Below are 12,522 nucleotides of genomic sequence, written 5' to 3' on the forward strand. Positions count from 1 at the left end.
GTCATGCGACTTACTCGTTCCCAAGACGAACCCCACAGAAATTGGAAAAGTTTTCTGTTGATGTTAGACAAAAGTTTTTTAGGCATCAAAACAGGAAGAGCGTTAAGTTTATACATCAACGTGGACGTCAACAAACTTTTAATGATTGTTTTTTTCCCCAATAATGTTAAGCCTCGTGAAGACCATATGTTTATCAAAGTTGAAATTTTCTGTAGACAAGGGTCAAAATTTAGAGTGCCAATAGTTGTCGGTGATGCCTGTCTGACTGGGACAATAATGCCAAGGTAAGTAAAATTGTTTTCTGCCCAAATTAGGTTCGGGCAAGCTAAAGGCTTGCTATTTCCAAAGTTTGTACCAATGTGAAAACCTGTAGATTTTGTTTGGTTTATTTTACACCCGGAAAGTGAGCCGAACTTGTCAAACAATGTTAACGTATTACTTATCGTTTCTTCGTTGCCATCAGTGTACAATAAAGTGTCATCAGCCAGTAAAGAGATTTTTATCTCATTGTCTAGCACTTTAATCCCCTTTATATCGTCGTTGGATCGCACCGCTATTGCAAGCATCTCTATGCATAGGGCAAAAATTGTCGGCGATAAAGGATCGCCTTGTCTCACGCCTCGCTGAACATCAAACTTTTCTGAGAAAAAACCATTGTTGGTAATTACGCATGTAGGATTTTTATAAAAGATTTTGACCCACTCTATAACTTCGTTTTCAAATCCAAACGCTTTCAAGCATTCGAATATGAAATCCCATTCTAAGGTATCAAATGCCTTATAAAAATCTATTGAGAGTATTGTTCCGGGTATGCGTTTGTGTTCAGCGTAATCCATTATGTTAAACAATAAACGAATATTGTCTCCAATATATCGACCAGGAATGAAGCCTGATTGGTCACGAGCGACCAGCGCATTTAGATGCCGTTTTACTCTGTTATTGATTACTTTGCTAAGAATTTTGTAATCAGCATTCAAGAGGGTAATAGGTCTGTAACTATCTGGCAATAGTGGGTCTTTGTTTGGTTTGAGCAAAAGTGTTATTACTCCTTCGGACTGGGTAGGCGTTAATTGAGAATGCTGTTTTGTGAAACAGACAGATTTCATAAACACTTGCTTTATTTCAGGCCAAAACACCTTGTAGAACTCGATAGAAAAACCGTCTAAACCAGGAGATTTATTCTTTGCCATTTTTTTAATAGCACAAAAGCATTCATCTTCTGTGATTTCATTAACCAGCAAGTTGTCTCTGTTTACAGCTGGTATGGACAACGAAGAGAGAAACTTTTTGATTGTTTGTGTCATAGAAAATGTACTTTGTGTTTTATATAAATTTTCATAAAAACAACTTAGAGTTTTAAGAATTTCTTTTGGGTTAGTCACGTGTGAATCATTCGATTTTAGACACGTTATCGTTTTTTTGACGCCTTGTCGTCTTTCCAAATTTAGAAAATACGCAGTGTTTTTTTCTCCTTCCTCGGCCCACCTGGCTCGACTTCGAACAATCGCTGCGCGGGTGCGAGCTTCCGCAAATTTATCAAGCTCAAGCTGCAGAGCCTTCAATGAATTCAACAACTCATCGTCGGGGCTTGCGTCAGAGATTCGTTGCTTGATGTCTTCAAGTCGTTTTTCAATGTCGGTTTGCTTTGCCTTTAATTGTTTTGATTTACTAGCACTGTATTTGATGATATGGCCACGCAGACCGCATTTTAAGGCGTCCCACAGTGTGTTGGGATTAACATCTGGTGTGTCATTGTAACTAATGAACTCCCGAATGAACTCTTTTGTTTCAGTTGTAAACAAGCGATCGCTCAGCAGAGAGCCATTAAATTTCCAATATCCTCTACCGCGCTGGTTTGGAGATACGTTCAATAATAAATTGACTACGCTGTGGTCAGATTTACGCTTGGTTGAATAGAACAGCTTTCGCATTGTTGGGTTAAATTCTTTGATACCAGGAAAAAGTCTAATCTAGAGGCAGTGAAGGGATTTGCTTGTATTCGTGTAAAAAGCTTTTTGTTTGGGTGCTTAAAACACTGTGTTGCCAGATTGGGCTACTTATCGCAAATTGGGCTACTTTCCATATGTGATTTGCGACAAAAAATTGAGCTTGGCGACTTGCGACTTTTTGGGCTACTTTTAAATTTAGATTGGCGACAATATAACAAGATTGCGACTTTTTTACATCGGAAATTTCTTACTAAAGTAAGTTTCGCTTGCAGTCTACTGACAATTTATTTGTAGTTTACAAATTTTACAGCGCATTCTCATGTTTCCAAGACGTAGCAAGGGACATGGTTGAGTGAGTTTCTAGTCATTCTAGCGTTACGTTATCTCCGTTCTATGTCTTTACAGTTTACTCTTACTGTAGAAGTCAGAACGCAGAAGTGCTTGAAAAGTAGTGTGCTGAAAAAGTGGTGAGAATCTAATCTGTACCCGATAGAGCCTGATGTGAACGTGCCTTACTGTACCGGTAACTCTGTTGCTATTTAGCAGAGTAATTTGTGCAATTTCACTGGGTTTGTTAAGCTGATTTTTCATATGTGTGTTTTTTAGCTGTACATTCAAGAGCATTTGACGGCTTGTATGTTATTAATTAACATTTTTTTTCAGGTTCTTCCACTGACTGGCATGCAGTTTTTACATAGTTCACTAATCAATGTAGTAATAATTGGAATAAGAATGAATGGCTTGATGAAAATGTGTGTTTGTTAAATTTGTGTAATGATGATTGTACACCTTGTCCTTCAGTGAAAAAAACCCAACACATGACAAAACTGAGGCTAAGCAGTTCTGTTATGAAGTATGCCTAACAGAGACATCCAAAAGTGTGACAGTGTTAGAACGCCTCACGGGGGTCTGGGGGGCTTCGCCAGGCTTCGCCAGGCTTCGCCCCCCAGAAGTTGGAAAACATAGTTCCCGCGCCCCCTGCTATAAATTGGGCTACTTTGGGAGCAAATTTGCTACTTTTTTGGCTACTTTTTTTTTCAAAATCTGGCAACTGTGTGCTTAAGTCGAAATATGTCAAGCAGTTGTAAATGCTCCATGTGGTGAAGGAGTGTTTGACTGGAACGGAAGTTATTATGTTTTCGGGCACCTCCTTGCTTATCCAAATTTTCGTTTAAAACGAGATTGAAATCTCCACCTACGATTAAATTTTCGTGATCAATGCTTTCAAGAATTGAAAACAGGTTGTCGTAAAATTGCGGTTGGTCAAGGTTTGGGCCATAAATGTTGAATAATGTGAGCTTGCACTCTCCAAATTTGATATTGCAGATAACGTATCTTCCATTTGTATCTATAGTTTTGTCCGTAATGCTATCCAATTTGTCTGAAAAGCGTTTCGAAAGTAGAATTGCGACACCTCTACTGGCTGAAGTACCGTGACTGAACAACACTTGACCCCCCCATTCCATTTGCCAACGCTTTTCAACGTCCGGCGTGCTGTGGGTTTCTTGAAGGAGAGCAACGTCACAAGCCTTATTTTTCAAATAATTAAAAACAATTTTTCGTTTCATCGTATCCCCAAGGCAGGCGCGGATCTAGGAGTTTTTTTCGGGGGGGGCCAGAAAATTTGAAAATCAATTAAAAAGAAAGAAAAAGATAAAACAGATATGAACAATGATACTACGGCAATAGCGTATAGCCAGCAATTTTGAAGGGGGGGGGGGGTTTGACGGCCGGCGGGCGAAGCCCGAAGGCGTCTTCGCCAAAGACGACATCCATCGGCGGGGGGTGTGGGGGGCACCCCCAGACAATTTTGAAAAATTACTTTGAATTTGGTGCATCCTGAGAGCATTTTCAACAAAAGTGTGGGTATAAATATACATGTAAAATGGTGCTGTCTGGTGGCATAGCAAAAGGATAAGATCATGTTTTCTTCGGCATTTTTCGGTAATAAAGCTGAGTCTCTGTTTTCCTGGCTGAGATATTTGAATGTTTAGTATTGGCAAAACTCGCTCTTTTAATGCAGTTTCGTTTAAAATTAGGCAAACTTTGTTTTAGAGACATAGAGACTGAAAGCATCATTCTCAATATCGTGATGTCACGCGCGTGCCAAAGGGGGGGGTATAACCCCCACCCCCACCCCCCCACACACACACACACACCTTGGCTACGCCACTACACTACGACATATACGATATGCCATAAAATAAAATAGACATTAAAAGAAACAGCCATTTTCATCAATTGTGAAAGTTTAAAAAATACATTTTGCTTGAATAAAAATTGCTAAGCATGGAAAGTAAACTTGAAATCTGGTTTAAAACCCTGTATGCAGTGTCCATGACCAGGGCCGGATTAAGACGAAACTGGGCCTGATGCTGCAGCGCAAAAACAGGCCTATTTTTTCTAGGCATTGGTACATATGCATTCGACACTCTGACTCCACCGTACACGCGTAATCAGACCGACCAAAGAGCCTTTATTGCTTTCGACGCAGTCAGCCAAATTTTAATGAACATGAACAATAATAACGACGTGTTATCGTAAAAACTCGAGAGTAACATCAGGCTATGTAACACCAACACAATTCAATACCAATATTGCCTGAAAAGCGGAGTTAATGAAGAAATGGCTAATCCAGATCAACTTAACGTTGACATATTGTCAATGCTGCGCTAGTGCTGCTTACTTATACTACTGTTTTTCGAGCCTTAGCAAGCGCGAAATCTTCGATCATGTCAGTGCAGTCAAGGCTGCTCAGCACCTCATGTTCAATGCTCATAAGCGCCAGCATGTTTAGCCTTTCCTCCCTCATCGAGGACCGCAGCTCTCCTTTGACTATTCCCAGTTTTGAGAAGCTCCGCTCGCCGGAGGCATTAGACACCATCAAGCACAGATAGATGTGCAAAGCAATCTCAATTACTGCCTTAACCTAATCTATTCTTAAGGCTTAGCCTAACTCAGTGGTTCTCAACCGCCGGTCCGCGAAGTACCGTATCTTACTTTCTGCCAAGCTAATTTTAATCTGGAATCATAAGCATTGCAAAGTTGATACTTCCTGTAAAACTCATTTTACGCTTGGCCGATTCACAGCAGTAGGCTAAAACTGGCATGCCTATCTCTCCTTCGTTGATACAGCAGAACTGTTTAATAATAAAGGTTAACCTTCCGATGACCTAGATTTTGTGCCGTTTATGATTGTTTCGTCATAAACTGCGTCTAGCTTTCAAAAAGTTTTGTAATACAAGGTCATTCTTCACTTTTCAGATGCTGCAATAGCTTGTCCTGTTAAACTACAGAAGGATTAATATGGAATCAACGAACCAACAAGTGTATTTTAACAAGAAGGAAAAAACTAAGACTTCTGAAACAAATAATTCTCAAAATGGAAATGAACCAAGTATCAGTAGGTGCAAATGTAAACTACGAAAAGGGCATATGCAGATAAGTTGAGTGTCACAGAGGGAAGTACGGTAAGAAACGAAAAGGGGAGTTTGTCAGGCAATACAATAAAAATACTTGGAGCTTGGTTTTACAATAGTTCCGGGTAGTGAACAATCGTCACGGCCCTAATGTTTAGTGTGCTCCCAAATTCTGCCAAATGACGTTATGAAACCTTCTAAAGTTGTTCGTCACTTTCATTCAAAGCACAACAATCTTGAAGGCAAGCCACTTGAATATTTTGGACGAATATTCTCTGATAAGAACGATTAAAAAAAGCAAATGAAAAGATGACGACTACCGAAAAATCCTTTCTTCATGAATCCTAGGCTATCTAGTTTCTCTACGAATAGTTAAAACCAAAAAAAGCATACACGATTGGGGAAGAGTTAATAAAGCCGTGCATCTTATCTGCGGCTGAAGTAATGAAGGGCCCTGAAACAGCTCGAAAAGTGTTATTATTTTTCATCTTAAATAAGTAGTCTATGCCAAAATCTTGCTTTATCTTACGTGCCTAGGCGTAACACTGTGCCTAGGCGTGCGAAAGTCGGACTACAAATTTCATAATAAGAATTATTTGTGGGTTAATTAAGCAAAGGAAAACTGTTCAGCGTCCGGAAAATTCACGTCTGTTTTCGTCTGGGCCTATTTCAGGAATGGGCCTAATGCTGCAGCATCAATAGCATCCACCTTAATCCTGCACTGTCCATGACCAATTGGATATTGATATGTTTGCAGGCTTATATGGTAATTGATTGAAATTATAATGAAAACTAAAACTATAAAACATCCATTCAAGGTTTCAGATTGTTTCAACTGATGTCATTTGGTTCAACGGTGGCTTCAGCTGAGTCAGCTCCAACAAATGTTGCTATTGAAAGGCATTTGCAGTTGTATGAAAGAAAATAACGGAGTCTGATCGATGGATGATTTCAACCATAATAATAACAAAAAATTATTCCCCCTTCCCCCCCCCCGGATAAGTTGTCCGCCGTGGGACTAATATCAGCTGTTTAGACGCATATGAAACGATTTGATGGAGATACATAGAATTTCAACAATAATTCCTCACAACATTTCGGGGGGGGCCCGGGCCCCCTGGGCCCCCCCCATAAATCCGCGCCTGCCCCAAGGCCATTTACATTATAAGTGACAATATTTAAGTTTGACATAGCCATTTAAATTGTAATAAAAGTACAGTAAATAAATCGTTAATATCAATCTTGTTTTTGAAAACACTGAAAACCGCATTGACACAGAAAAGGTTCCTTATCACATTCATACACATGAAATTGTTCACATTTACAGTACAAAATAATTCTATCGCATTTTATATTTTGGCAAACCTTACTTTTCGATTTTTCTGGCAAGGTGTTTAGAGTGTTACAAAAGCAAACAATGCCTTGCTTCTTGCACATACCACAATCAAAAGTGTTACCTTTTTGGGTCTCTGGAACTAAAAATGGAGTTGTAGGGTAACAGCATGCTTTCATCACCTTGAAGTTATTTGAGCAGCTGGGGCAGTGGTAGGTCGAAGAGTTGTCCATCATCTTCCCTTCTACCTGACAGTGCGTGCACGTCATAGTCGTTTCTTGGCGTCGGTTTGTCAATTTGGAGTTCGGTTTTTTGTTGTCTGGGCTTTCCAGGGGTCGTTTTGTTGCCTTCGTTGTATGAGACGTTGGGATTGTTACTTCTTCAGGGCTTTTCACGATATCGGATTTTTCTTTTAACGGTAAGGATGGAAATTTTCCGTTGATTTTCTTTTTTGGACAGGTTATTAGCTTGTGACCTGTATCTCCACATATTTTGCAGGTTAGCTCCTGCCCAGGGTAATTCACGTACAGTTCCTCTCCATCAACATATATGTAACTTGGGATCGGTTTTTTCTCTAAGTCTTTTTGCTGCATTTTGACTATTCTCAAACCTGTCAGCAGTCCATTTAAATCTTTCACACATTTGATGGAAATGGGCTTTCCAAAATTTGCCTCGAGATGCATAGCGATATCTTCATTTTCTAATGGGATTGGCACCCATCTAATTTTTACATCGATTTCATCGTAGTGGTACAACCCCACTTTCAAGATTGCATCTACCGTTTGAAGTGCATTGTGGAGATTGAGCACATGCTGTCTTTCGGTGCAGGTAACCTCGACAAAACCTTTTGTTGTCAATTGATAGACGTGTCTGACATGCTTTTAGAGTCGCCAGTAAAAATCTTGTGTAGGCCTAAAGGTACGCACCAAGGTGTTTGGATAATGAAAAGAGATCTTCTCGTTATCTTTGAAACAACAGACAAACTTATGAAATTTCCAAGTGGACTACACTTTTTGAAGAGTAGTCTAGTAGCCCAGCTCTTATACAAAAAGTAGCCCAGTGACATCGGAAACTCAATGCAAGCAATTTGTAAAAGCAATAAATTGAGCTTCGCTTTTAATAGCATGATCGCTGTTTACTTCATAAATGTAGATACAAACGACCTGTTTTAGCCTGGTGCTGCGGGTTCGCTGTGGTAGTAGGCCTACCGGTATCGGTAAACATAAACAAACCACAGCATATTCTTTGGATACAGTGCGTTTTGAACAAAATGTCTTGATTTGGGGCCCAAGGGTCTCTTTGGTACTGGGCCCAAAAAAATCGTCTCCACGGCCCTAGTATTACCCATTAGCGTAATTTACTTTTCAGGACAATAACAGTCGATTTCACAAAACGCAATAATGATTCTAACTTTTCTCGTGGGCCTTTGTCTGTAACTGTTAGAAAGTGTTGTCTATTAGATTTAAAAAAAATATGCGAGTTGAATTGGTATGATTTCTGGGTGTCTGCATAAAAAAAAAAATTAAATCATAAAAAAATAACTCATTATGCAACAACAGATGTGGGCCAGACAAAAAAGCATCGCCGGCCGGACTTTGGACACCCCTGATGTAAGATTAATCCAATATTTATACAGTCATTCATGCATCGCATGTCACGCCAGTGTCGGTGACACTGTGTGGTAAGCACTGAACTGCAAAGTTTATGTAAGGACAATCAGATTTTGAAACAGCACAGTTTGGTTAGGGCTAAACTTTGCAGTTTATGAAAAGGCAATCTTATATTTGTGACAGTAGGCGTACAGTTTGGAAATACCTAATTTTTTGGCTATATGCAGTTTATGTAAGGTCAATCCGACATTGGTGGGTCACTGACAGACTAGTTCATGAAGGTCATGGAATATGGTTTGTGTTTTGTCGCTTCTACCTTTTTCTAGACCTCTACTATGTCTGGCAAATAGCCTATTGTTTTTCGTTGTGATGGTCAGAAATAGGCAAACAAACTGAACTAGTGGATTTCAACCTAGGAGTCGTGACCTCCACGGGGGTCACGAGCCATTTTTTGGGGATCGCGAGACACCCGGAAATTTAATGCCTAACTTTTTTAATTCTTTTGTTTTTTTTCCGAAATATGTATAAGAACTGTTTTGTTGAAATTGATCATTTCTCGACCTGGAGTTATCCTACTGTATAAGCTTTCACACGTTAGAAAGGCTTTAACAATAGCGAGAAGCATTCGATATTTTTCATCAAGTACTTGCACGTTGATTTGTCCAGAATAAATTTAACCAGAAACCTTGCTACGGCAAAAAAGCGAGTTGATTTGAAATCCTATGTCAACCACAGATTTTTCAATGTCGTTTCCAGTGGCATTGAAAAACCGGAGTGTACTTTGCATGGAAGTTCTTTCAACAATAATTCCAAGCATTGACAAGCTTGTTAAAAAGATGTTCACTGAAACTGATTTCAATAAACTGTTAAATATTGCAATAAATTTAACCTCTGCACATATAGCTTTTATTCAAAATTTTACTCATAATCCAGCCAAGCTTGATAGAAAATGGAAATAATAAATTGAAGGAAATGTAATAAAAGCAGTAATAACATAGCGGAAAGTTGCTTTCGATTTCAAAAGTTTACATTGGAACAGCGAAACGAGACATAGCGTGAATCAAATTTAGTTAAATTTTGCATCAAAATTTGCTTTTAGAGTTTCATGGGGTGTCGGCGATGCTAGAGGGATTGCTCATGGAGAGTAAAAAGGTTGAAAACCTCTGGCCTACAGTAATATCGTTATTTCAAGTTTCGTTCAATTTGGCTTAATAAGCTCGCTTAGTGAAGAGTATTATATTATGAAGGTTATATTTTTAAACAAGCTCTTTTATTCCAGCTGATTCACATTTAGTGCAAGTAGGTTATCAGTGACACATTGTTTCCACAAAGAAGCAGAAAAAAGAATAACCTTTTCACTTATTATTAGGCCTACAAAGATTAGTAATGCAAGATGGAATTTAGGCCTACAGTCTATCGGAACTCTAAACCAACAAAATTTTTCTTATAACCCATATGGTACATTGACAGCACTCAGCAGCTCTTTCTCAAGCGCCATTGAGAACGAAAGCTCGTTGATATAATCATAAGGCTTATCATTGCTGTATCAAAGTATGTTTTTCTTAGCAAAGTAACTTAAACCAAATAAATCAGTTCCTTGTTTTTCAACGATTTTACAAAGATTCTACCTATGATTCTACTAACCGCTGAACAAGTCTTCAAGCATTCAGTGAATGCCATTGACAACAAGATGATTTCTTCGTTCTGCTTCATTGCACACTGCACAGGCCTATCATTCAATTCTTTAGATTCCTTTACTCCTGATTTGTAAAATCGTGCGCGAAAGACCATGACCCTGCAAAGTAAACAAGTTATTGGACATCAAGTTCAAAGTTGTCAAGTGTCCTAAAATTTGGACGATAACAATAGATTAGCCTCATTTTATATAATGTGTCCCATGGCTAGGAAATCATTCAGAGATTCTTGTTTTTTGCAAATTAATGAAGGAGAGACAGAAATAACTGTATGTTCCAATCAGATTCTATAATAGTAGCCTGCCGGTACATGTAATTACGATGCATCAGTGACATCTGATACATCATGGAAAGTGTTGGCTATTGCGATGTAGGCTATTTGTTGTCCGCTGCCTTGTTGATCATCAACGATGACAGATTTAAGGTTGAAATATTGAAAATCAATGCTGCTGATGTGTGCTTGGCGATACCACAACAGAAAATTCCATCTTTCATTTCAGTATAGGCCTACTGTAGGCCAGGTCTTCCTAAACTGTGGCTCACGGCCGAAAACAAGATCGCAAATCGTAACTTTAGGGTTTTCAAACAATAGTCTACTACGATATCTTTCGCAATAAATCTTATGGAGCTTTGCAACTGACAAGAAGTTGTTTTAAATGATTTTCACAGTTGATTTCACTACGGTGTTTAATTAATTTTTATGTTTTTATTTTGTTCGTGCTTTTCCAAATAGCCTACGTACTGAAAAAAAAACGCCTTTACGGTGGCAAAAGCTTTATCTATAAATTAAACAAGTTTTCAAACCTGACTGATTTTGTTTGCTAATTACTTTTTTCTCGATACTGTTTTGGTTTCTGTATCCTTTTCTTTCGCGGCGTGGTTACACTTGGTGTACGTGTTTTACTCTCTCTTTGTTTGACCACTTCGTGTCAATGTTTAGATTCCTGTGATATCAGTGAAGTACTGGACCATAAACAAAACACCTTTTAGTATCAAAAGTTAACATCGCTTGAAGTATTTAATTTGGCGTTTCCCGTGATTATTTTCTATTAAAACTTCTTGAAAATAGTTTTTCTGAAGAAATAAGTAGCCTACGGTATGTGTAACATTGGAATTTTGTGATAAAATAATGAGTTTTTCTTTACAACCTATTCGCCTGCAACGACCGAAAGTGTCAGTTGTTGCTTACTGCTGCATAAATTACATCTACTCTGTTGAATCACCACCGCAGGTTGCAAAACAGTTCTCACAACTTTGACCCTAACCTGACCTTTAGGCTACCACAAACCTGACCCTTTTTCAAAAAACTTTTGTGACCAATGTTTTACATCAAAAAATGCTAAATTTTGGTCATGAAAAGACCCATGATTGATAAAAGCAGTGAAATAAATTGACAGCGTCAGCGAATTGCCTAAAAATTATGACTTGAGACTGTATTGCAATTAGCTGCTTAGCCTTAATCAGTTATTTCCTTGTAGAAACACAAGCATTTCAAAACGTTTGTCTGACAATCTGCTGCGTTTGGGACCCATAATGTCCTTTCCAAGTGAAAGCATGCGTTCCAGAGCAGCGCTGAATGGTATTGATGTGTTGTATTTCAAAACAAGCCTTGGAAACGTTTACTCGGCGAGGTATCACTGTTCCAAGCGTACTGTGATGGTTTAGCATATCTTTAACGAGGTCCAGTGCACCAACATCGCTCTTTTCAGGGGCATAGAGCACTTGAAACAAAGTAACTTCAGCCCCCGCAATGACATTCAATGATTTTTCGCTTTCTCTCTTTGATACTTCGTTCTCGATACTGCTCACGATATGAGTGATCCCCATTTGGCGAACTTCTTCCGCTTGTATTCCAGGTACCCATTCCAACCAACGCGAAAGCCGGTAATTCGGATTAGTCACGCTGGCCAGCAGTAGTGCCGAAGTAGGGGAGGAATGGGGGAGATATATCCCCCCAATATTTTGGCAGCATCCTCCCCAATAATTTAGAAAACAATTATTTGCTATGAAGTTGTACTTTGATTTAGTTGTTTGTAAGCATCTCGAATTGCTGTTGTTTTTCTTTTATTGATGTTTGATCACAGTTCTAACTTGTCTTGGATTTGACGCTAGACAATGAAGGACCTTCATTGAAGGTATTAAGGACGAATTGGACCAGGCCAGTAGCTATGGCACTGCAGTCATTCTTATGAGGATACTCATTGTATTTAATGCAGTTTCACTTTCAGAAAAAATTGCTGCTAATTTTATCACGTTTTTGCAAGCACCATACGGCAAAGAAGAGTCTCTGAAAGATTGGGTGGAGGCTCGATGGCAGCTACTGCACCTACTTAACTGCATTATAAAATACTTTACAATCATGGACAGAGTTATCTCTGAACTGACCGAACGGTTTGAAAGTAGGCTGAATTCCGATTCGTAAAGTATAGGCTAAAGAACTTTTACGAATTTTCAAGCTCAGCTTAGTTCCTGAAATGATAAAAAATTATTCTGAGCTGAAAAGCAATCGATGGGTTA

The sequence above is a fragment of the Aplidium turbinatum genome, chromosome 3 (assembly GCF_918807975.1).
Source record: "Aplidium turbinatum chromosome 3, kaAplTurb1.1, whole genome shotgun sequence".
Taxonomy (NCBI): Eukaryota; Metazoa; Chordata; class Ascidiacea; order Aplousobranchia; family Polyclinidae; genus Aplidium; species Aplidium turbinatum.